Below are 22,580 nucleotides of genomic sequence, written 5' to 3'. Positions count from 1 at the left end.
ATCTGAGGCATTCCAGATATGGCCTCATTTACATAGTGATCCAGAGCAGACTCGACAACCGTTTCACCGAACACTTACCCGCATTACACCCCTTCTCACACTAACCTTCTGGGCCTCTTCCATTGCCAAGGTAAAGTGTGATGCTTTGTTTTGCAGGAATGCCGGTGGAACAGCGATGGCAGGAATTGTTGGGCATAATCCCGAAGACCCATGATCATTTCATTCCAAAAAGGAAGAAAGATTCTAAAGGGAGTAGGGGGCAACCATGGCTGACAAGGGAGGTTAGGGATGGAATACAACTAAAAGAAAAGATGTATAACACAGCAAAGAGTAGCAGAAAGTCAGACGATTGGGAAACTTTCAAAGGACAACAGAAGGTAACAAAACGGGCAATACGGGCTGAAAAGATGAAGTACGAGGGGAAGCTGGCCAATAATATAAAGGACAGTAAAAAGCTTCTTTAGATATGTAAAGAGGAAAAAAGTATTATGGGTAACAAGGAAATGGCATAAGAGTTGAACAGGTACTTCGGATCTGTCTTCGCTAAGGAAGACACAAACAATCTCCCAGCTGTACTAGAGGACAGAGGATCTATGGGGGTAGAGGAACTGAAAGAAATGTTCATTGGGCGAGAAATAGTATTGGGTAGACTAATGGGACTGAAGGTTGATAAATCCCCTATACCTGATGGTCTGCATCCCAGGGTCCTCAGGGGGGTGGCTCTAGAAATAGTGGACGCACTGGTGATTATTTTGCAATGGTCAATAGATTCAGGATCAGTTCCTGTGGATTGGAGGACAGCTAATGTTGTCCCACTTTTCAAGAAAGGAGCGAGAGAGAACACGTGGATTTACAGACCAGTTAGCTTGACTTCGACGGTGGGAAAGATGCTGGAGTCAATTATTAAAGAGGTAATAACGGTGCATTTGGATAGCAGTAAAAAGGATAAGTCCAAATCAGCATGGATTTATGAAAGTGAAAACATGCTTGACTAATCTTCTGGAATTTTTCGAGGATGTGATAAGTAAAATTGATGAAGGGGAGCCAGTGGATGTAGTGCATCTAGACTTTCAGAAAGCCTTTGATAAGGTCCCGCACGGGAGATTGGTAACTAAAATTAGAACACATAGTATTGGGGGTGGGGTGTTGACATGGATAGAAAATTGGTTGGCAGACAGGAAGCAAAGAATAGGAGTAAACGGATCCTTTCCAGAATGGCAGGCAGTGGCGAGTGAAGTGCCGCAAGGCTCGGTGTTTGGGCCACAACTGTTTACCATATATATTAATGATTTGGAAGAGGGGATTAGAAGCAACACTAGCAAGTTTGCGGATGACACAAAGCTGGGTGGCAGTGTAAACTGTGAAGAGGATGTTAGGAGGTTGCAGGGTGACCTGGACAGGTTGAGTGAATCGGCAGAAGCGTGGCAGATGCAGTATAATATAGATAAATGTGAGGTTATCCACTTTGGCGGCAAAAACAAGGAGGCAGATTATTATCTCAATGGTGTTAGGTTAGGACGGGGGAGGTGCAGCGAGACCTGGGTGTCGTACACCAGTCACTGAAAGTTGGCGTGCAGGTACAGCAGGCAGTGAAGAAAGCTAATGGCATGTTGGCCTTCATAACAAGAGGATTTCAGTATTAGAGTAAAGAACTTCTTCTGCAGTTGTATAGGGCCCTGTTAAGACCACATCTGGAGTATTGTGTACAGTTTTGGTCTCCTAATTTGAGGAAGGACAACCTTGTAATCGAGGCAGTGCAGCGTAGGTTCACGAGATTGATCCCTGGGATGGCGGGACTGTCATATGAGGAAAGATTGAAAAGACTAGGCTTGTATTCACTGGAGTTTAGAAGGATGAGAGGGGATCTTATAGAAACATATAAAATTATAAAAGGACTGGACAAGCTAGATGCAGGAAAAATGTTCCCAATGTTGGGCGAGTCCAGAACCAGGTGCCACAGTCTTAGCAATAAGGGGAAGCCATTTAAAACTGAGGTGAGAAGAAACTTTTTCACCCAGCGAGTTGTGAATTTGTGGAATTTTCTGCCATAGAGGGCAGTGGGAGCCAAATCACTGGATGGGTTTAAGAGAGTTAGATAGAGCTCTAGGGGCTAGTGGAATCAAGGGATATGGGGAGAAGGCAAGCACGGATTGTGGACGATCAGCCATGATCACAATGCATGGCCGAAGGGCCGAATGGCCTCCTCCTGCATCTATTTTCTATGCTTTCCATGTTTCTATGTTTCAATTAACCAATAAACCTGCACGTCTGTGGAGTGTGGGGGGGAAACCGGAGCACCCGAAGAAAACCCATGCACGTCACGGGGAGAATGTGCAAACTCCATATAGACAGCACCCACGGTCAGGATGGAACCCGGGTCTCTGACGCTGTTAGGCAGCAACTCTACCCGCTGCGCCCTGTACCGTGTGTATGTGTTTGACCGCGGGTGTGTGGGATGGGACCGTGCCGAGGTCCCCTGTTACCCACACCTCTTTCTCTCCGTACCTGCAGACAGTACAGAAGAGATCTCACTAACCCCGGCTCACCTGAGTTTGTTTTTCCCCCAGGCCGGGCTGTGTCTGCCCGCTGTGCAAATTACACTCGAACTTTGAATAACGTTCGGGACAGGGCGGCTGAGCAAGTCTCCATGATGGCGAGAGAGGGAGCGGTCACGGGGAGAGTTTGTGTACACACACATACACGGTACAGGGTGGCACAGTGACACAGCGGTAGAGTTGCTGCCTCACAGCGCCAGAGACCTAGGTTTCAACCTGACCACGGGATCGCTGGTCGTCACGGACTCAGTGGGACGAAGAGCCTGTTTCCACGCAGTATCACTAAACTGAACTAAATCCATGTCTGTACCTGCACTCCTAGACCCCTCTGCACCACAACACTCCTTGTCTACCTGTGAGGTCACTTTCAGGGAACTGTGTATCTGCGCTCCTAGATCTCTCTGCTCTACTTTCAGGGAGCTGTGGACTTGGACGCCAAGATCCCTCGGTGCATCGATGCTGTCCGTCTGAGGGAGACTAGCTCTGTGCCAAACGTTATTCGAAGTTCGATGGTAATTTGCACAGCGGGCAGACTACGCCCGGATGCGGAGGGGTGGACTGGGGGATAAACAACGTCGAGTGAGTCAGAGCGCACCTCTGTACCGTCTGCCAGTACAGAGGGAGGGAGGGAGGGGGTGGGGACTGGGACGGACATAAAGACCGACTCCCCACTGTTCCCACCCCGCTGACCACAGACGGAAGGATCCGGAAACTGAGCAGAGCCCGGACGAGATGTGGGGAGTGCTGCTACTGGTGGTGGTGGCGACATCACTGCTGACCCAGGGAACCGTCCACGGTGCACCCAACCCAGGACCCAACGCTGCACCCAACCCAGGACCCAACGCTGCACCCAACCCAGGACCCAACGCTGCACCCAACCCAGGACCCAACCCAGGACCCAACGCTGCACCCAACGCTGCACCCAACGCTGCACCCAACCCAGGACCCAACGCTGCACCCAATGCTGCACCCAACCCAGGACCCAACCCAAGATTCGTAACCAATTTCGTTCCCGAACACAGGTGAATCCCCCGCTCTGCTCACGCTATCTCCTCCCCTCTCTCCCCTCCTTTCTCTCCCATCTCTCTCCCCTCTCTCTCTTCCTCCTCTCTCTCTCCCCTCCCTCTTTCTCCCTCCCCTCTCCTTCTCCCCCTCCTCTCTCTCTTCCCCTCTCTCTCTCTCTCCCCGCTCTCCCGCTCCCCCCCCCCTGACGATCTTGTCTCTCCCCACAGCCTCCCGTTTATCGACCCCAGGGAGAGAGAACTGAACTGGTTCTTGCTGAGCCCACGCTGACTGACGCATCCTTCCCTCCCTCTGCCCATCTCCCTCACCTCCTTCCCTGTCCGTCTCTCTCTCCCCCTCCCCTCCATTCCTCCCTCTCTCTCGCTCCCTACCTCCCTTCTTCCCTCCCTCCCCCCCTTTCTCGCCCACCTCCATCCCAAGACGGGACATCCCGAGAACGGATGTGAAATAAAAACCTTCCTGGCATTGTGAAAATCCCGTCTGGTGTCTGTCTGTGGGAGGAAGGGAGGGGGGGGGGAAGGGTGGGACGTAGTTGAGGCAGGGACTATTGCAACGTTTAAGAGACACTTGGACTGGTACTTGGATGGGACAGATTTGGAGGGGATATGGGCCAAACGCGGGCAGGTGGGACTAGTGTAGCTGGGTCACGTTGGCCGCTGTGGGCAAGTTGGGCCGAAGGGCCTGTTTCCACACTGTTTGACTCTGGCTCGATGACTCTGGAGTGGGAACAGCAGTGTTGTTTAGTTTAGAGATACAGAGCGTTCACAGGCCTTTCGGCCCACCGAGTCCGTGGCGACCAGCATTCCTCTCACACGGACACTATCATGGGGACTAAACACACACAGTTTTACACCAAAACCCTGTCCCGACGTTGTTCAAGTTCGAGCGTGATTTGCACAGACTCTGCCCAGACCTGGAGGGAAACCATGTCAGGCGAGCCAGGGTTAGTGAGATCACTTCTGTGCCGTCTGCATACACATACACACACACACACACACACGGTACGGTAGTAGAGTTGCTGCCTCACAGCGCCAGAGATCCGGGTTCCATCCTGACCATGGGTGCCGTCTGTACGGAGTTTGCACGTTCTCCCGTGACCTGCGTGGGTTTTCTCCAGTGCTCCGGTTTCCTCCCACACTCCAACACGTGCGGGTTTGTAGATTAATGAACTTCAGCGCGGAAACAGGGCCTTTGGTCCACCTGATCCGTGCCGACCAGCGATCGGCCAGTACATTGGAACTATCCCACGCGAGAGAGTGAGAGAGAGAGAGAGAGGGGGGAGGGGGGAGGGAGGGAGAGAGAGAGAGAGAGAGTGAGAGGGAGGGGAAGAGAGAGAGAGAGAGGTGGAAGAGTGAGAAGGGGATAGATAGAGGGCGAGAGGGGAGAGAGGGTGGGAGGAAGAGAGGGAGGGGGCGAGGGTGAGGGAGAGAGGGAGGGGGAGGGAGGGAGAGAGAGGGAGAGCGGGGGGAGACGAGACAGAGGGAGGAGAGAGAGCGGGTGAGGGAGAGAGAGGGAGAAAGAGAGAGAGGGAGAGAGGAGAGGGGGAGAAAGAGGGAGTGAGAGTGAGGGAGAGAGGGGAGGGAGTGGGACAGAGAGAGTGAGTGGAGAGAAGGGGGAGAGGGAGAGAGAGAGGGAGGAAAAGAGGGAGGGTGAAAGGCGGAGAGAATGAATATAGGGAAAGTGAGAGGGAGAGGGTGGGAGAGAGCAAGAAAGAGGGAGAGAGAGAGAGAGAGGGGGAGTGGGAGAGAGTGGGAGGAGGAGTGGGAGGGAGAGGTGGGGGGAGAGAGCGGGTGGGAGAGAACAAGAGGGGGAGGGAGAGAGAGGGAGGGGGTGGAGGGGAGAGAGAGGGAGTGGGAGAGACTGCGAGGGAGGTAGAGAGGGAGGGAGAGAGGGAGAGAGGGTGAGGGAGAGAAAGGGAAGAGGGAGTGAGGGAGAGGGAGAGAATGAAAAAGAGAGAGGGGGAGAGAGGGAAAGTGAGAAGGGGAGAGGAGAGAGAGAAAGAGGGGGGTGAGATGGTGAGAAAGGAGAGCGTGAGAGAAGGAGAGAGGGAGAGGGAGAGAGGAGAGCGAGAGCAGGAGAGACAGAGGGGGGGAGAGACAGCAGGTGAGGGAGAGAGAGAGAGATGGAGGGAGAGAGAGAGAGTGTGGGAGAGAGAAAGAAGAGAGAGGTGTGGGAGAGAGAGGGAGGGAGAGGGGGCAGTGTGATGGAGTGGGAGAGAGGGAAGGAGAGAGATAGTGTGAGAGAAAGAGGGGGAAGAGAGAGAGAGGGTGAGGGAGGGAGAGGTTATGAGAGAGGGAGGGTTAGAGGGGAGGAGTGGTAGAGGGAGAGCGAGGGAGGGAGAGACAGAGGTGGGAGTGAGAGAGAGTAGGGAGGGAGAGAGAGAGGAAGAGCAGGAGAGAGATAGAGGGAGAGAAGAGAGAGAGAGAGAGAGAGGGAGAGAATGAGAGGGAGGGAAAGGGAGGAAGATAGAGAGTGGAGGAAGGGAGGGGAGAAAGAGGGAGGTACAGAGAGAGCGAGAGGGAGTAGAGGGAGGGAGGGGGCTGTGAGGGGAAGAGGAGGGAGGGAGGGATTAGAGAGGGAAGAGGGGGAGAGAGAGGGAGGGAGGGAGAGAGCGAGGAGGGAGTGAGAGCAGGGAGAGAGAGATGAAGGGAGGGGAGAGAGAGGGATGGAGAGAGCAAGGGAGAGAGAGGGAGAGAGAGAGTGGGGAGAGAGGGGGGAAGAGAGGGGGGGAGAGAGTGGGGGGAGGGAGAGAGAGGCGGGAGAGAGAGAGAGAGAGAGAGAGAGTGTGAGGGAAATGTTGTACTCGAGGTCCGATATCTGTTATACCGTTGTTATGACTCTGGACAAGTACATGTATTTAAGTGTTTGAAAGCTGGAGCATAAATCCAGGCTCAGTTGATTTCATGGCCACCTGGAACCAGAGTGCCCGCCAATATTACGTAATTCTCATATATACACGTTGAGGATTCAGGATCTCTTTATTTGTCATCCAGTGAACATATTTTTGGACAAGATTTCGTCACGCACAGTCCAACAATAAGAGCAATAAAATAAGCAAATTACACAACCCCAACCAACACAAAACACACAAAAAAAGAACATCCATCACAGTGAGTCTCCTCCAGTCCCCTCCTCACTGTGATGGAAGGCCAGAATGTCTTTCCCTTCTCCTGCCGTCTTCTCCCGCGGTCAGGCTGTTGAGGGTTGTCACGTTCCAGGCCGCGCCGGAAGGTGAAATGTCCGCGGCCGGCCGACCCAGCCCCTGCGATCCGGGGCGGGCAAACATGCTGCCGCTGCCGGAGCTCCCGATGTCGGCATCCATGCGGCCCGAGCCCAAGGCAAGTCGCAGCCACTCCCGCAGCCTCCGTGGACGGCCGGCTCCGCTGATGGTATGTCTGGTCCGCGGGCTCTGCGAACCAGAGCCCTGGAGGCCGCCAGCTCCAGGAGTTGGGCCGATAGTTGGGCCTCAGCAGCAGGGCCGTCTTAACGCATGGGCCTGATGGGCACTTGCCCGGGGGCCCACGAGCATAGGGGCCCCATGCTGATCTGTGTATGTTAAGTGACTTGCAATAAATAAATACTACTTTTAAAATGTAGGTTCAATAAGTGCTTTTTTCGCAACATTTTCGGTCCCTAAGTGCTTCTCACAGCGATCTGTAAGTGCTTTTCGCAACAATGTAGCACCCTAAGTCCATTGCTAAGAGCTTTTCGGTAAGTGCTTTTCGCCGGCACGACAGGGGGGGGGGGGGCTGGTAGGGAAAGGGGGGTGGGGGAGAGTAACGGTAGGGGCCCCAGTACACTGCTTTGCCCGGGGGGCCCATAATGCTGTAAAAACGGCCCTGCTCAGCAGGAACGGAGACACCACCCAGAAAACAGGGTCTCTGTTCGGAAGGGACAATTTTACAATTTTTCAGTCCCCCCCACCCCCCCCCCCCCCCCCCCCCCACACACATAGTACACAACCACAAAAAAACACGACATCACATCTACAATTAAGACAAACAAAAACAACAAAAACAAACGGACCGCAGGGAAGCCGCCGATGTTAGGGCAGCGCCGCCATTTTGGCTATGCGGGCAAACAAAATAGTCCTTGTGATATAACAAAATAGTCCTTGCAATATCACAACATCCCCCTTGTTTTACATAAAATAAAATATATTTAACAAACAAAACACTAAACACAAATGTTTTTTTTATATAAACACCAAAATTCTTTGACCGAATTGTCAAAATGCGCCTTCATTCGCTGCTTGCATCTTCAAGTCGCTCATTTACTGGTCACTCATCTGCTGGTGGTCGCTCATCTGCTGGTGGTCACTCATCTGCTGGTGGTCACTCATCTGCTGGTGGTCACTCATCTGCTGGTGGTCACTCATCTGCTGGTGGTCACTCATCTCCAGGTAATCGCTCATCTGCTGGTGGTCACTCATTTACTGGTCGCTCATCTGCAGGTGGTTACTCATCTCCAGGTGGTCACTCATCTGCTGGTCTCTCGGCTCCGTGAGCGTTCGGTCTTACCGGTCGCCGCGCCTCCGTGTGTGGCCGGTCCCTCCGGTCGCCGCGCCTCTGTATGTTGCTGGTCCCTCTGGTTTCCGTACTCGGGCCTGCACCGGACTGGGGCATGATGTGGACCTTCACTCACCACCCTCAGCTGCTTGCAGTGTCCCGTCGGTAGCTCGGCGCTGACTTCTTATCAGGTACTTACATGTATAGTGGCCCTGTCAAGATGCATTCCTAGTGTTCTTTACTGAGCTAGAAAGCATTCATTTTTTCTAGGGCTTTCTTTGTTTTTGTCTACTTTTTTTTTTTTCCTTTACCTTTCTAGGGCTAAATCAAACAAACCGCTGACACCATGTTGTACTTCATGTTCCGGTATCTGTTATACCGTTGTTATGACTCTGGAATGACCACAAGTACACGTTGGCTGAAAGCAACCAAGTAAATGAGTGTTAATTGCAGGTAAAGAAGGCAGTTTAAAAAGAGCGCCAAAGGGACGCTGGCAGTCAGTCAGTAAAGGTCGGGAGAGAAGGAGTAAGGACGACCGTTGGCTGAAAGCAACCAAGTCAGTGAGTGTTAATTGCAGGTAAAAAGGCAGTTTAAAGAGCGCCAAAGGGACGCTGGCAGTCAGTCAGTGAAGCGTGTACCTCCAAGCTTGTCAGGAAAGCAGGATAGAAGTGAGTACATGGATTGGCTGTTCAATTTAATTGGGAGTTAGGTAAATTGGCCAATTAGATCATTTAGAGACTGATATTAACAAGGCTTGCACAAGGGGTGCAGCCCTGTGAGAAAAGTGCGAGTCTTTGGCTGCGAGTCTTCGGCGAGAAGGCTGAGGTGGGGAGGCTGAGGTGAGGAGGTTACACTTGTTTTTGAGCCTGATTTGTTTTTAGACAATAACGCAATGACAGATAAGTTGGTGCAGTGTGTTTCCTGCAGGATGTGGGAAGGTAGGGACACTGCTGGAGCTTCTGTGAGCTACACCTGCAAGAACTGTGTCCAGGTGCAGCTCCTGAATGGATGTGTGGCGGAGTTGGAGAAGCAGCTGGATGACCTCAGGGCCATCCGGGAATGCGAGTTTCCTGGACAGGGCCTACTGTGAGGCTGTCACGCCAAGGGTCCAGGTCGAGCGAAGGTGGGAGACTGTTTCAGGGAGGAGTGAACGTGGACTCCAGGAGACCCTGGTGGCTGTGCCTATTGCAAACAGGTACACCCTCTTGGAAGCTGTTAGGGCAGAAGACGCTTCCAGTCCGAGCGGCGGACAAGTTGGTGGCTCTAATCCAGGCAAGGAGACTCGACCGGGGAGACCAAAGTCAGGAAGAGCCATAGTAGTGGGTGACTCCATTGTCCGAGGTACGGACAGTAGATTCTGTGGCGGCAGGTGGGACTTGAGGATGGTCTGTTGCCTCCCTGGTGCCAGGGTTCAAGACATCACGGGGCAGCTTCAGAACATCCTGGCGAGGGAAGGCGATCAACCGGACGGAGTTGTGCATGTGGGCACGAACGACATCGGGAGGAAGAGGAAGGAGATACTGCGACGTGAGTTTAGAGAGTTGGGAAGACTGGGAAGTAGGACGTCGAAGGTGGTTATCTCTGGACTGCTACCTGTACCTCGTGCTGGTGAGGGCAGGAACAGAGAGATCGGGAATATGAATGTATGGCTGAGGGGCCTTAACAGCAGGGGAACCAACATTCTGGCAGGCAGGTTTGCTAGTGCTACACGTGTGGCTTTAAACTACGTAGTGGGGGGAGGGGTTGACAAATTGGGAATATGAAGATGGAGTTAAAGGGGAAGCGAATACAGGAGAAATTGCAAAGGACTCTCGAATAAATGGGAAGGGAAGTTCTGGATGGGATAAGAGAGTAAGGTCAGGGCCAATTGTGACCGGTGAGAGGGGAGGTGAGTAACGAAGTTAAAGTGCTGTATTTAAATGCGCAAAGTATGAAAAATAAAGTGGTTGAGCTTCAGGCTCAGTTCGGCAAGTATGATGTTGTGAGAATCACTGAGACATGGCTACAAGAGGACCAAGGCTGGGAACTGAATACACAACATATCGAAAAGACAGACAGGTGGGCAGAGGGGGTGGGGTCGCTCTGTTGGTAAGGAATAATATTCACTCCCTTGCAAGGAGTGACATGGAATCAGGAGATGTAGAATCAGTATGGATAGAAAAGAGGAATTGTAAGGGTAAAAAGACCCTAATGGGAGTTTTCTACAGGCCCCCAAACAGTAGCTTCGACATAGGGTGCAAGTTGAATGAGGAACTAAAATTGGCGTGTCGCAAATGTAATGCTACGGTGGTTATGGGAGATTTCAACATGCAGGTAGACTGGGTAATGGACCCCAGGAAAGAGAGTTTGTGGAGTGTCTCCGAGATGGATTCTTAGAACAGCTTGTACTGGAGCCTACCAGGGAGAAGGCAATTCTGGATTTAGTGTTGTGTAATGAACCTGATCTGATAAGGGGACTCGAGGTAAAAGAGCCATTAGGATGCAGTGATCACATAAGTTTTAATCTACAAATTGAGAAGGAGAAGGGAAAATTGGAAGTGTCAGTATTACAGTATAGCAAAGGGGATTACAGAGGCATGAGGCAGGAGCTGGCCAGATTTGACTGGAAGGAGGCCCTAGCAGGGATGACGGTGGAACAGCAATGGCAGGTATTCCTGGGAACAATGCAGAAGTTGCAGGATCAATTTATCCATAAGAGGAGGAAAGATTCTAAGGGGAGTAAGAGGCACCCGTGGCTGACAAGGGAAGTCAAGGACAGCATAAAAATAAAAGAGAAGAAGTACAACATAGCAAAGAAGAGTGGGAAGACAGAGGATTTGGACTCTTTTAAAGAGTAACAGAAGATAACTAAAAAGGCAATACGGGGAGAAAAGATGAGGTACGAGGGTAAATTAGCCAATAATATAAAGGATAGTAAAAGCTTTTTTAGGTTTGTGAAGAGGAAAAAAATAGTCAATGCAAATGTGGGTCCCTTGAAGTCAGAAGCAGGGGAATTTATTATGGAGAACAAGGAAATGGCAGACGAGTTGAACCGGTACTTTGGATCTGTCTTCACTAAGGAAGATACAAACAATCTCCCAGATGTTCTAGTGGCCAGAGATCCTAGGGTGACGGAGGAACTGAAGGAGATTTACATTCAGCAGGAAATGGTGTTGGGTAGACTGATGGGACTGAAGGCTGATAAATCCCCAGGGCCTGATGGTCTGCATCCCAGGGTACTTAAGGAGGTGGCTCTGGAAATTGTGGACGCATTGGTGATCATTTTCCAATGTTCTATAGATTCAGGATCAGTTCCTGTGGATTGGAGGGTAGCTAATGTTATCCCACTTTTTAAGAAAAGAGGGAGAGAGAAAAAGGGAAATCATTGACCAGTTAGTCTGACATCAGTGGTGGGGAAGATGCTGGAGTCAATTATAAAAGACAAAATTGTGGAGCATTTGGATAGCAGTAACAGGATCGTTCTGAGCCAGTAAGGATTTTCGAAGGAGAAACCATGCTTGACTAATCTTATGGAATTTTTTGAGGGTGTAACTCGGAAAATTGACAGGGGTGTGCCGGTGGATGTGGAATACCTCGACTGTCAGAAAGCCTTCGACAAGGTCCCACATAGGGGATTAGTGGGCAAAATTAGAGCACATGGTACTGGTACCATCCAATTAGAGTAGGGTACTGACATGGATAGAAAGCAAAGAGTGGGGATAAATGGGTCCCTTTCAGAATGGCAGGCAGTGACTAGTGGGGTACCGCAAGGCTCGGTGCTGGGACCGCAGTTATTTACAATCTACATTAATTATTTGGATGAAGGGATGATACAAAGCTGGGTGGTAGTGTGAACTGTGAGGAAGATGCTATGAGGTTGCAGGGTGACTTGGACAGGTTGTGTGAGTGGGCGGATGCATGGCAGATGCAGTTTAATGTGGATAAATGTGACGTTATCCACTTTGGTGGTAAGAATAAGAAGGCAGATTATTATCTAAATGGTGTCAAGTTACGGAAAGGGGACATACAACGTAATCTTGGTGTCCCACTCACTGAAGAAAAGCATGCAGGTGCAGCAGGCAGTGAAGACAGCCAATGGAATGTTGCCCTTCATAACAAGAGGAGTTGAGTATAGGAGCAAAGAGGTCCTTCTGCAGTTTTGTAGGGCCCGAGTGAGACCGCACCTGGAGTACTGTGTGCAGTTTTGGTCTCCAAATTTGAGGAAGGATATTCTTGCTATTGAGGGCGTGCCGCGTAGGTTTACTAGGTTAATTCCCGGAACGGCGGGACTGTCATATGTTGAAAGACTTGTATACACTGGAATTTAGAAGAATGAGAGGGGATCTTATCGAAACATATAAGATTATTAAGGGGTTGGACACGTTGGAGGCAGGAAACATGTTCCCAATGTTGGGGGAGTCCAGAACCAGGGGCCACAGTTTAAGAATAAGGGGTAGGCCATTTAGAACGGAGCTGAGGAAAAACCTTTTCAGTCAGAGTTGTAAATCTGTGGAATTCACTGCCTCAGAAGGCAGTGGAGGCCAATTCTCTGAATGCATTCAAGAGAGAGCTAGATAGAGCTCTTAAGGATAGCGGAGTCAGGGGGTATGGGGAGAAGGCAGGAACGGGGTACTGATTGAGAATGATTGGCCATGATCACATTGAATGGTGGTGCTGGCTCAAAGGGCCGAATGGCCTCCTACTGCACCTATTGTCTATTGTCTACACGTATTTAAGGTCTGAAAGCTGGAGCATAAATCCAGACTCAGTTTATTTCACGGCCACCTGGAACCAGAATGCCCGCCAATATTACGTCATTCTCATATATACACATTGCAAACATAATAGTCCTTGTGATATAACAAAATAGTCCTTGCAATATCACAACAGGAGATAGAGAGGGGGGGAGAGAGAGAGGGAGTAGGAGAGGGAGGGAGAGAGAAAAGGGGCGAGTGAGAGGGGGATAGATAGAGGGCGAGAGGGAGAAAGAGGGGGAGAGAGGGGGGAGGGAGAGAACAAGGGTGAGAATGAAAGAGTGGGGAGAGAGGGAAAGAGAGAAGCAGAGGGAGAGGGAGGGTGAGAGGGAGTGAGGGGTTGAGAGAGAGGGGGGAGAGGGTGAGAGGGAGAGAAAGAGAAAGAGAGGGAAGGAGAGAGAGGAGGGAGTGGGAGAGCGGGGGGAGGGAGAGACAGAGGGGGAGAGAGAGAGAGGGTGGGGGAGGGAGAGCGTGAGAGAGGGGGGAGTGAGAGGGGAGAGTGAGAGGTAGCGGGGAGGGAGTGGGACAGAGAGGGAGTGGGATAGAGAGGGAGTGGTACAGAGAGGGAGTGGGACAGAGAGGGGAAGGGAGAGGGGGATGGTGAGGGAGGGAGGAAGAGGGTGTGAGAGTGCGAGAGAGGGAGGCAGAGAGGAAGAGATAGAGAGAGGGGTTGGAAGGGAGAGGGGGGAATGGGAGAAAGAGGGTGAGGGAGCTAGAGAGGGGGGAGCGGGAGAGCGAGAGGAAGAGGGGAGGGAGGGAGGGGGGGACAGATAGATGTGAGAGGGAGAGGGAGAAAGGGGGGGAGAGGGGAGAGGAAGTGTGGGCGAGAACGGGAGAGAACGAGGGTGAGGGAGGGGAAGAGGGGGGGAGAGAATGAAAGCGTGGGGAAGAGGGAAAGAGAGGAGAGAGAGGGAAAGAGAGGGCGAGAGGGAGAAGGAGTTAGGGTGAGAGGGGAAGAGGGTGAGAAAGAGAAGGAAGGAGGGAGAGAGAGAGTGAGAGGGACGGGAGGGAGAGAGGGAGAGTGAGAGAGGGAGAGCAGGGGAGAGAGAGAGGTAGGAGTGAGAGAGAGAGAAGGGGAGGGAGAGAGAGATGGGGAGCAGGAGAGATATCATATCATATATATACAGCCGGAAACAGGCCTTTTCGGCCCACCAAGTCCGTGCCGCCCAGCGATCCCCGTACATTAACACTATCCTACACCCACTAGGGACAATTTTTTATTTATTTTTACATATACCCAGCCAATTAACCTACATACCTGTACGTCTTTGGAGTGTGGGAGGAAACCGAAGATCTCGGAGAAAACCCACGCAGGTCACGGGGAGAACGTACAAACTCCTTACAGTGCACCACCCGTAGTCAGGATCAAACCTGAGTCTCCGGCGCTGCATTCGCTGTAAAGCAGCCGCGGTAGATAGGAGAGAGAGAGGGACAGGAGAAAGAGAGAGAGAGGGAGGGAAACAAGGACAGGGAGGACGAGAGAGGGGAGGAAGAGAGGGAGGTAGAGAGAGAGCGCGAGAGAGGGAGAGGGAGTAGAGAGGGCTGTGGGAGGAAGAGAGATGGAGAGAGAAGGCGAGAGGGAGGGATGGAGAGAGCGGGGAGAGAGGGAGTGGGAGAGAGAGATGGTGGGAGGGAGAGAGAAAAGGGGCATGAGAGGGAGATAGATAGAGGGTGAGAAAGAGGGGGAAAGAGGGTGGGAGAGAGCGAGAGAGAGAGAGGGAAAGAGGGGGCAGAGAGAGGGGGAGTGGGAGAGAGAGTGGGAGGAAGAGGTGGGGGAGAGAGCGGGTGGGAGAGCGGGAGGGAAGGAGATAGAGAGAGGAAGGGAGAGGGGTAGTGAGGGAGGGAGAGAGCAAGGGTGAGGTAGGCCACTGTTGGGGGAAGCCCAGAACCAGGGGACACAGCTTAAAAACCAGGGGCCACAGTTTAAGAATCTCCATTTAGAACGGAGATGAGGAAAATAAATTCACTCAAGAGAGTTGTAAATTTGTGGAATTCTCTGCCTCAGAAGGCAGTGGAAGCCAATTCTCTGGGTGCTTTCCAGAGAGAGCTAAATAGAGCTCTTAAAGATAGTGGAGTCAGGGGGTATGGGGAGAAGGCAGGAACGGGGTACTGATTGTGAATGATCAGCCATGATCACATTAATTGGCGGTGCTGGCTCGAAGGGCCGAATGGCCTTCTCCTGCACCTGTTGTCTATTGTCTATAACACACTATAATACATTATAATAGACTATAACACACTATAATTAATTATAATAGACTATAACACACTATAACAGACCATAACACACTATAAGTCAAGTCAAGTCAAGTCAATTTTATTTGTATAGCACATTTAAAAACAACCCACGTCGACCAAAGTGCTGTACATCTGATTAGGTACTAAGGAAAAAAATGAAACATACAGTAGCACGCAAACAGTTCACAGCGCCTCCTCAATGAGCCTCAAACGCTAGGGAGTAGAAATAGGTTTTGAGCCTGGACTTAAAGGAGTCGATGGAGGGGGCAGTTCTGATGGGGAGAGGGATGCTGTTCCACAGTCTAGGAGCTGCAACCGCAAAAGCGCGGTCACCCCTGAGCTTAAGCCTAGACCGCGGGATAGTGAGTAGCCCCAAGTCGGCCGACCTGAGGGACCTGGAGTTAGAGAGGTGGGTTAGAAGATTTTTGATGTAGGGGGGAATGTCCATTTAGGGCTTTATACGTGAATAGGAGGAGCTTGAAGTTGATTCTGTACCGTACAGGGAGCCAGTGGAGAGAGGCCAGAATCGGTGTGATGTGGTCCCTTTTACGGGTACCCGTCAGGGGTCTCGCTGCGGCGTTTTGGACCAGTTGCAGGCGGGACAGGGAAGATTGGGTGATCCCAGTGTATAGGGAGTTGCAGTAGTCTAGGCGGGAGGAAATGAAAGCGTGAATGATTTTTTTCTGTGTCGTCGAATTGGAGGAAAGGTTTGATTTTAGCTATGGTTCGAAGTTGGAAGAAGCTGGCTTTTACCACAGCGTTGACTTGCTTATCAAATTTTAATGCAGAGTCAAATATCATGCCGAGGTTTTTGACATGCGGTTTGAGTAGGCAGGATAGGCTTCCAAGGCTGCCTGTTATTGATTTGATGGAGTCGGGGGGGCCGAATAGGATGACCTCAGACTTGCTCTCATTTAATTGGAGGAAGTTCTGTGCCATCCAACATTTTATGTCCTCAAGGCAGTGTAAGAGGCTGCTTAAATTTGACTGGTTGTTGGGTTTCAGGGGGAGGTAAAGCTGAGTGTCATCGGCATAGCAGTGGAAAGAAATGCCGTGCCTTTGAATGATTTGGCCAAGGGGGAGCATGTATAGAGAGAAGAGAATGGGGCCTAGGATGGAGCCTTGTGGAACTCCGCAGGAGAGGCTAGCTGGAGCAGAGGAATAACTGCCTATGTTGATGGCGAAACTCCTATCTTTGAGGTTCGAAGCGAACCAGCACAGGGCAGTGCCACCAATGCCAACCGCATACCGGAGACAGTCAATAAGGATGGTGTGGTCCACTGTATCGGACGCTGCGCTGAGGTCGAGAAGGAGCAGGATTGCACAGTCGCCGGTGTCGATGGCGAGAAGCAGGTCGTTGTGTACCTTCAACAAGGCGGACTCTGTGCTGTGGTGGGCTCTGAAACCTGACTGGAAACTTTCCAGGATGGTGTTTTGGTGCAGGTAGGGCACTAATTGGTTTAGAATTGCCTTTTCAAGGACTTTTGACAGGAATGGCAGTTTGGAAATGGGTCTGTAGTTGCTAGGCCAGGTGGGGTCTAGGTTAGGTTTTTTCAGTAGGGGCTGGACCACCGCGTGCTTGAAACAGGTTGGAACAGTGCCAGTGGCCAGAGAACTGTTGATAATAGAGAGGATGCTGGGACCGGCTATTGCAATGACATCCTTCAGAAGGGCAGTGGGGGCAGGATCAAGGGGGCAGGTTGCAGGTTTCATAGCGGAGACAAGCTTTGCAAGGGAGGATAGAGTGACGGGTTGAAAACAGTCCAATTTAGATGAACAGACTAGTGAGACAGCTAGGTCACGGGTGGGAGGGGAAAAGTCTCAACTTTGTTGGTGAAAAATTTAGCGAATTCTTCGCACTTAGCAGGGGACCCAACTAAGCTGGTACCGGGGGCGGGACATATGACAGAGGTAATTGTACTAAATAGGACCTTGGAGTTAAAACACACTGCAACAGAATATAACAGTATAAAACACCCTAATACACAACACACTATAACACAACACACTATAACACATTATAACACAGTATAATCCAATATTACACACTATAACACAGTATAAAACACTATAACACAATATAAAACAATATTTAATATTTAAAATTATATATAACACACGATAATATATATATAAAATATATTATATAAAATAATATATAATATAAAACAATATTTAATATTTTAAATAATATACACTATAATATATATAAAATATATTATAATATAATCATATCATATCATATATATACAGCCGGAAACAGGCCTTTTCGGCCCTCCAAGTCCGTGCCGCCCAGCGATCCCCGCACATTAACACTATCCTACACCCACTAGGGACAATTTTTACATTTACCCAGCCAATTAACCTACATACCTGTACGTCTTTGGAGTGTGGGAGGAAACCGAAGATCTCGGAGAAAACCCACGCAGGTCACGGGGAGAACGTACAAACTCCTTACAGTGCAGCACCCGTAGTCAGGATCGAACCTGAGTCTCCGGCGCTGCATTCGCTGTAAAGCAGCAACTCTACCGCTGCGCTACCGTGCCGCCCATATAATATAATGTATAAAACAATATATAACACACTAATACAATATTACACACTATAACACACTAAAACACAATATAGCACACAGTAACACAATATAGCACACTGTAACACAATATAGCACACTATAACACAGTATAAAACACTATAACACTGTATAAAACACTATAATATAATATTGCACACTATAACACACTATCATACACTATAACACACGGCAACACACTATAACACTGTATTCAACACGAGAACACACCACAACACAGTATAATGGACTCGAGCACGCTTTAACCCAGAGGTGCCATGCCCGCAGTGCCCGCTGGGGGTTGTAGTACAGTCCTTTCCCCCACTGCTGAGAGCCACCATTGGACTACAACCCCCCGCCTGCACCGCGCGGGGCAGCTGGTACAGGGACGTCACGGACCGCACTGCCCGCTGGGAGATGCAGTTTATAATCATAGCGGCGGCCGCTCGCCCACAGCGCCTGCGCCGTACCGGCAAAGGGAGAGGGGTAGTGAGGGAGGGAGAGAGCAAGGGTGAGGGAGAGAGGGAGAGAAGGAAAAAGAGAGGGAAAGAGAGGAGAGAGGGAGGGAGTGAGGGAGAGAGAGAGAGAGAGAGAGAAAGGGAGGGAAAGAGAGGGAGGGAAAGAGGGGGAGAGAGAGGAGAGTAAGTGAGAGGGAGACAGAGACAGAGGGGGAGGGAGAGAGTGAGGTAGCAGGTGAGGGAGAGAGAGATAGAGGGAGAGAGAGATAGAGGGAGAGAGAGAGAGAGAAAGGGAGAGAAGGTGTGGGGGGAGAGAGAAGGATGAAGGGAGAGAGGGAGAAAGGGGAGAGAGAGAGTGAGGGAGAGAGTGAGTGAGTGAAGGAGAGAGAGGTGGGGAGAGGAAGGGAGAGAGAGTGAGAGAGAAAGAGGGAGAGAGAGGGTGAGGGAGAGAAAGAGAGGGTGAGGGAGGGAGAGAATGAGGGACAGGGGGGGAGGTGAAGGGAGAGTGAGAGAGAAAGAGGGAGAGAGAGAGAGGGTGAGGGAGAGAAAGGGTGAGGGAGGGAGAGATTTTAAAAAATAAATAAATTTTATTTAAATTTTAACAAAACAAATACATGTATGAACTGATAGTACGCGATGGTACCTACATTATAAATTCGATTATACATTTTAAATTCGATTATACCTGTATTGTTCTGTATTATCTCTCCACCCACAACCTCCCTCCCCCCAGTTAGAAGAAAGGAGGAAAAAGGAGAAGAAGAAAGATAAAGAAATAAAAATTAAAAAAAGGAAAGAAAGAAAGAAGAAAGAAGGAAACCTGGAGACAAGAAGGAAACACTTCCGGCTAATTTCTTATTAAATTCTTTTTAGGGGTATCAAAACAATCCTAAAATTAAATATTTCCAATTCTTAATCCTAGTTTTAAAGTGAATGGGTTCCAAAGTTTCAAAAATAAATCATATTTATTTCTCAGATTATAAGTAACTTTTTCTAATGGGATACAACTACGCATTTCTGCATACCATCTTGCAATTCTTATTTCATTGTGATCTTTCCAAGTGACCGCCACACATTTTTTTGCTATTGCTATTGCTATTTTGAGAAATCTTTCCTGATATTTATCTAAAATTAATCTTGGTAATATTCCTTTAGTATCTCCCAATAAAAACAACCTTGAATCCAATGGTATGGTCTTATTCATCAATTGTTCCAAAAAGTTGTTTTAGGTCTTTCCAAAAAGGAGTTACCTTAGGACATGCCCATGTGGAGTGTAAAAAAGTACCCACATCCTGGTTGCAGGTTGTTGTGAGTGGGCAGATGCATGGCAGAGGCAGTTTAATGTGGATAAATGTGAGGTTATCCACTTTGGTGGTAAGAATAGGAAGGCAGATTATTATCTGAATGGTGTCAAGTTAGGAAATGGGAAAGTACAAAGAGATCTGGGTGTCCTTGTTCATCAGTCACTTTAAGTTAGCATGCAGGTACAGCAGGCAGTGAAGAAAGCTAATGGCATGTTGGCCTTTATGACAAGAGGAGTTGAGTATAGGAGCAAAGAGGTCCTTCTGCAGTTGTACAGGACCCTAATGAGACGGTACCTGGAGTACTGTGCAGTTTTGGTCTCCAAATTTGAGGAAGGATATTCTTGCTATTGAGGGCGTGCAGCGTAGGTTCACTAGGTTAATTCCCGGAATTGCGGGACTGTCCTGTGTTAAAAGACTGGAATGACTAGGCTTGTATACGCTGGAATTTAGAAGGATGAGAGGGGATCTTATTAAGGGATTGCACACATTAGAGGTAGGAAACATGTTCCCACTGTTGGGGGAGCCCAGAACTAGGGGACACAGCTTAAAAACCAGGGGCCACAGTTTAAGAATCTCCATTTAAAACGGAGATGAGGAAAAAAAATTCACTCAGAGAGTTGTAAATTTGTGGAATTCTCTGCCTCAGAAGGCAGTGGAAGCCAATTCTCTGGGTGCTTTCCAGAGAGAGCTAAATAGAGTTCTTAAAGATAGTGGAGTCAGAGGGTATGGGGAGAAGGCAGGAACGGGGTACTGATTGTGAATGATCAGCCATGATCACATTAATTGGCGGTGCTGGCTCGAAGGGCCGAATGGCCTTCTCCTGCACCTGTTGTCTATTGTCTATAACACACTATAATACATTATAATAGACTATAACACACTATAATTAATTATAATAGACTATAACACACTATAATAGACTATAACACACTATAAGTCAAGTCAATTTTATTTGTATAGCACATTTAAAAACAACCCACGTTGACCAAAGTGCTGTACATCTGATTAGGTACTAAGGAAAAAAATGAAACATACAGTAGCACGCAAACAGTTCACAGCGCCTCCTCAATGAGCCTCAAACGCTAGGGAGTAGAAATAGGTTTTGAGCCTGGACTTAAAGGAGTCGATGGAGGGGGCAGTTCTGATGGGGAGAGGGATGCTGTTCCACAGTCTAGGAGCTGCAACCGCAAAAGCGCGGTCACCCCTGAGCTTAAGCCTAGACCGCGGGATAGTGAGTAGCCCCAAGTCGGCCGACCTGAGGGACCTGGAGTTAGAGAGGTGGGTTAGAAGATTTTTGATGTGGGGGGGGGGGGGAAATGTCCATTTAGGGCTTTATACGTGAATAGGAGGAGCTTGAAGTTGATTCTGTACCGTACAGGGAGCCAGTGGAGAGAGGCCAGAATCGGGGTGATGTGGTCCCTTTTACGGGTACCCGTCAGGAGTCTCGCTGCGGCGTTTTGGACCAGTTGCAGGCGGGACAGGGAAGATTGGCTGATCCCAGTGTTTAGGGAGTTGCAGTAGTCTAGGCGGGAGGAAATGAAAGCGTGAATGATTTTTTTCTGTGTCGTCGAATTGGAGGAAAGGTTTGATTTTAGCTATGGTTCGAAGTTGGAAGAAGCTGGCTTTTACCACAGCATTGACTTGCTTATCAAATTTTAATGCAGAGTCAAATATCATGCCGAGGTTTTTGACATGCGGTTTGAGTAGGCAGGATAGGCTTCCAAGACTGCCTGTTATCGATTTGATGGAGTCGGGGGGGCCGAATAGCAGTGTAAGAGGCTGTTTAAATTTGACTGGTTGTTGGGTTTCAGGAGGAGGTAAAGCTGAGTGTCATCGGCATTATAGTGGAAAGAAATGCCGTGCCTTTGAATGATTTGGCCAAGGGGGAGCATGTATAGAGAGAAGAGAATGGGGCCTAGGATGGAGCCTTGTGGAACTCCGCAGGAGAGGCTAGCTGGAGCAGAGGAATAACTGCCTATGTTGATGGCGAAACTCCTATCTTTGAGGTACGAAGCGAACAGCACAGGGCAGTTATATATAACACACGATAATATATATATAAAATATATTATATAAAATAATATATAATATAAAACAATATTTAATATTTTAAATAATATACAACACTATAATATATATAAAATATATTATAATATAATATAATGTATAAAACAATATATAACACACTATAATACAATATTACACACTATAACACACTAAAACACAATATAGTTCACAATAACACAATATAGCACACAGTAACACAATATAGCACACTGTAACACAATATCATACACTATAACACACGGCAACACACTATAACACAGTATTCAACACGAGAACACACCACAACAACACTGCAACACAGTATTAATGGACTCGAGCACGCTTTAACCCAGAGGTGCCATGCCCGCAGTGCCCGCTGGGGGTTGTAGTACCGATTATCTGAGAGCCACCATTGGACTACAACCCCCAGCCTGCACCGCGCGGGGCAGCTGGTACAGGGACGTCGCGGACCGCAGTGCCCGCTGGGAGATGCAGTTTATAATCATAGCGGCGGCCGCTCGCCCACAACGCCTGCGCCGTACCGGCAAAGGGAGCCCCGAGCCGGCACCGCGCAGGCGCGCTGGGGGAATCTGGAGTGTCGGCGGTCGGGATTGCACAGGCGCGCTGAGCGAGCAACAGGTATCCGCCCCCCTGCGAGCTTCTCGATCCTTCCAGATCTTCCTAGACCCTTCCAGATAGCTCTAATTCCTTCCAGATCTTACTAGATCCTTTCAGATCTTACTAGACCCTTCCAGATCTTTCTAGATCCCTCCAGATCTTTCTAATTCCTTCCAGACCTTTCAAGATCCTTCAGGGCATTCTAGATCCTTCCAGATCTTTCCAATTCCTTCCAGAACCTTCTAGACGCTCCCAGAACTTTACCTTAGGGGCGTTCTAGATTATTCCAAGATTTTCTAGATCCCCAAGATCTTCCAGGTCACCGCGGGTACGGGTACGCTCAGATTATCACCGGGGCCTCGAGATTCACACAGATCATTCTAGATGGTCACGGGGGGTGTAGGGGGGGAAGGGGTAACGGAGAGGGGAGAGGAGGGGGTAACAGGGAGGGGGGGAAGGGGTAACGGAGAGGGGGAGAGGGGAGGGTAACAGGGAGGGGGTGTAGGGGAGGGTAACAGGGAGGGG

This window comes from Rhinoraja longicauda, unplaced genomic scaffold (assembly GCF_053455715.1).
Source record: "Rhinoraja longicauda isolate Sanriku21f unplaced genomic scaffold, sRhiLon1.1 Scf000069, whole genome shotgun sequence".
Taxonomy (NCBI): Eukaryota; Metazoa; Chordata; class Chondrichthyes; order Rajiformes; family Arhynchobatidae; genus Rhinoraja; species Rhinoraja longicauda.
This window is presented reverse-complemented; position numbering follows the sequence as displayed.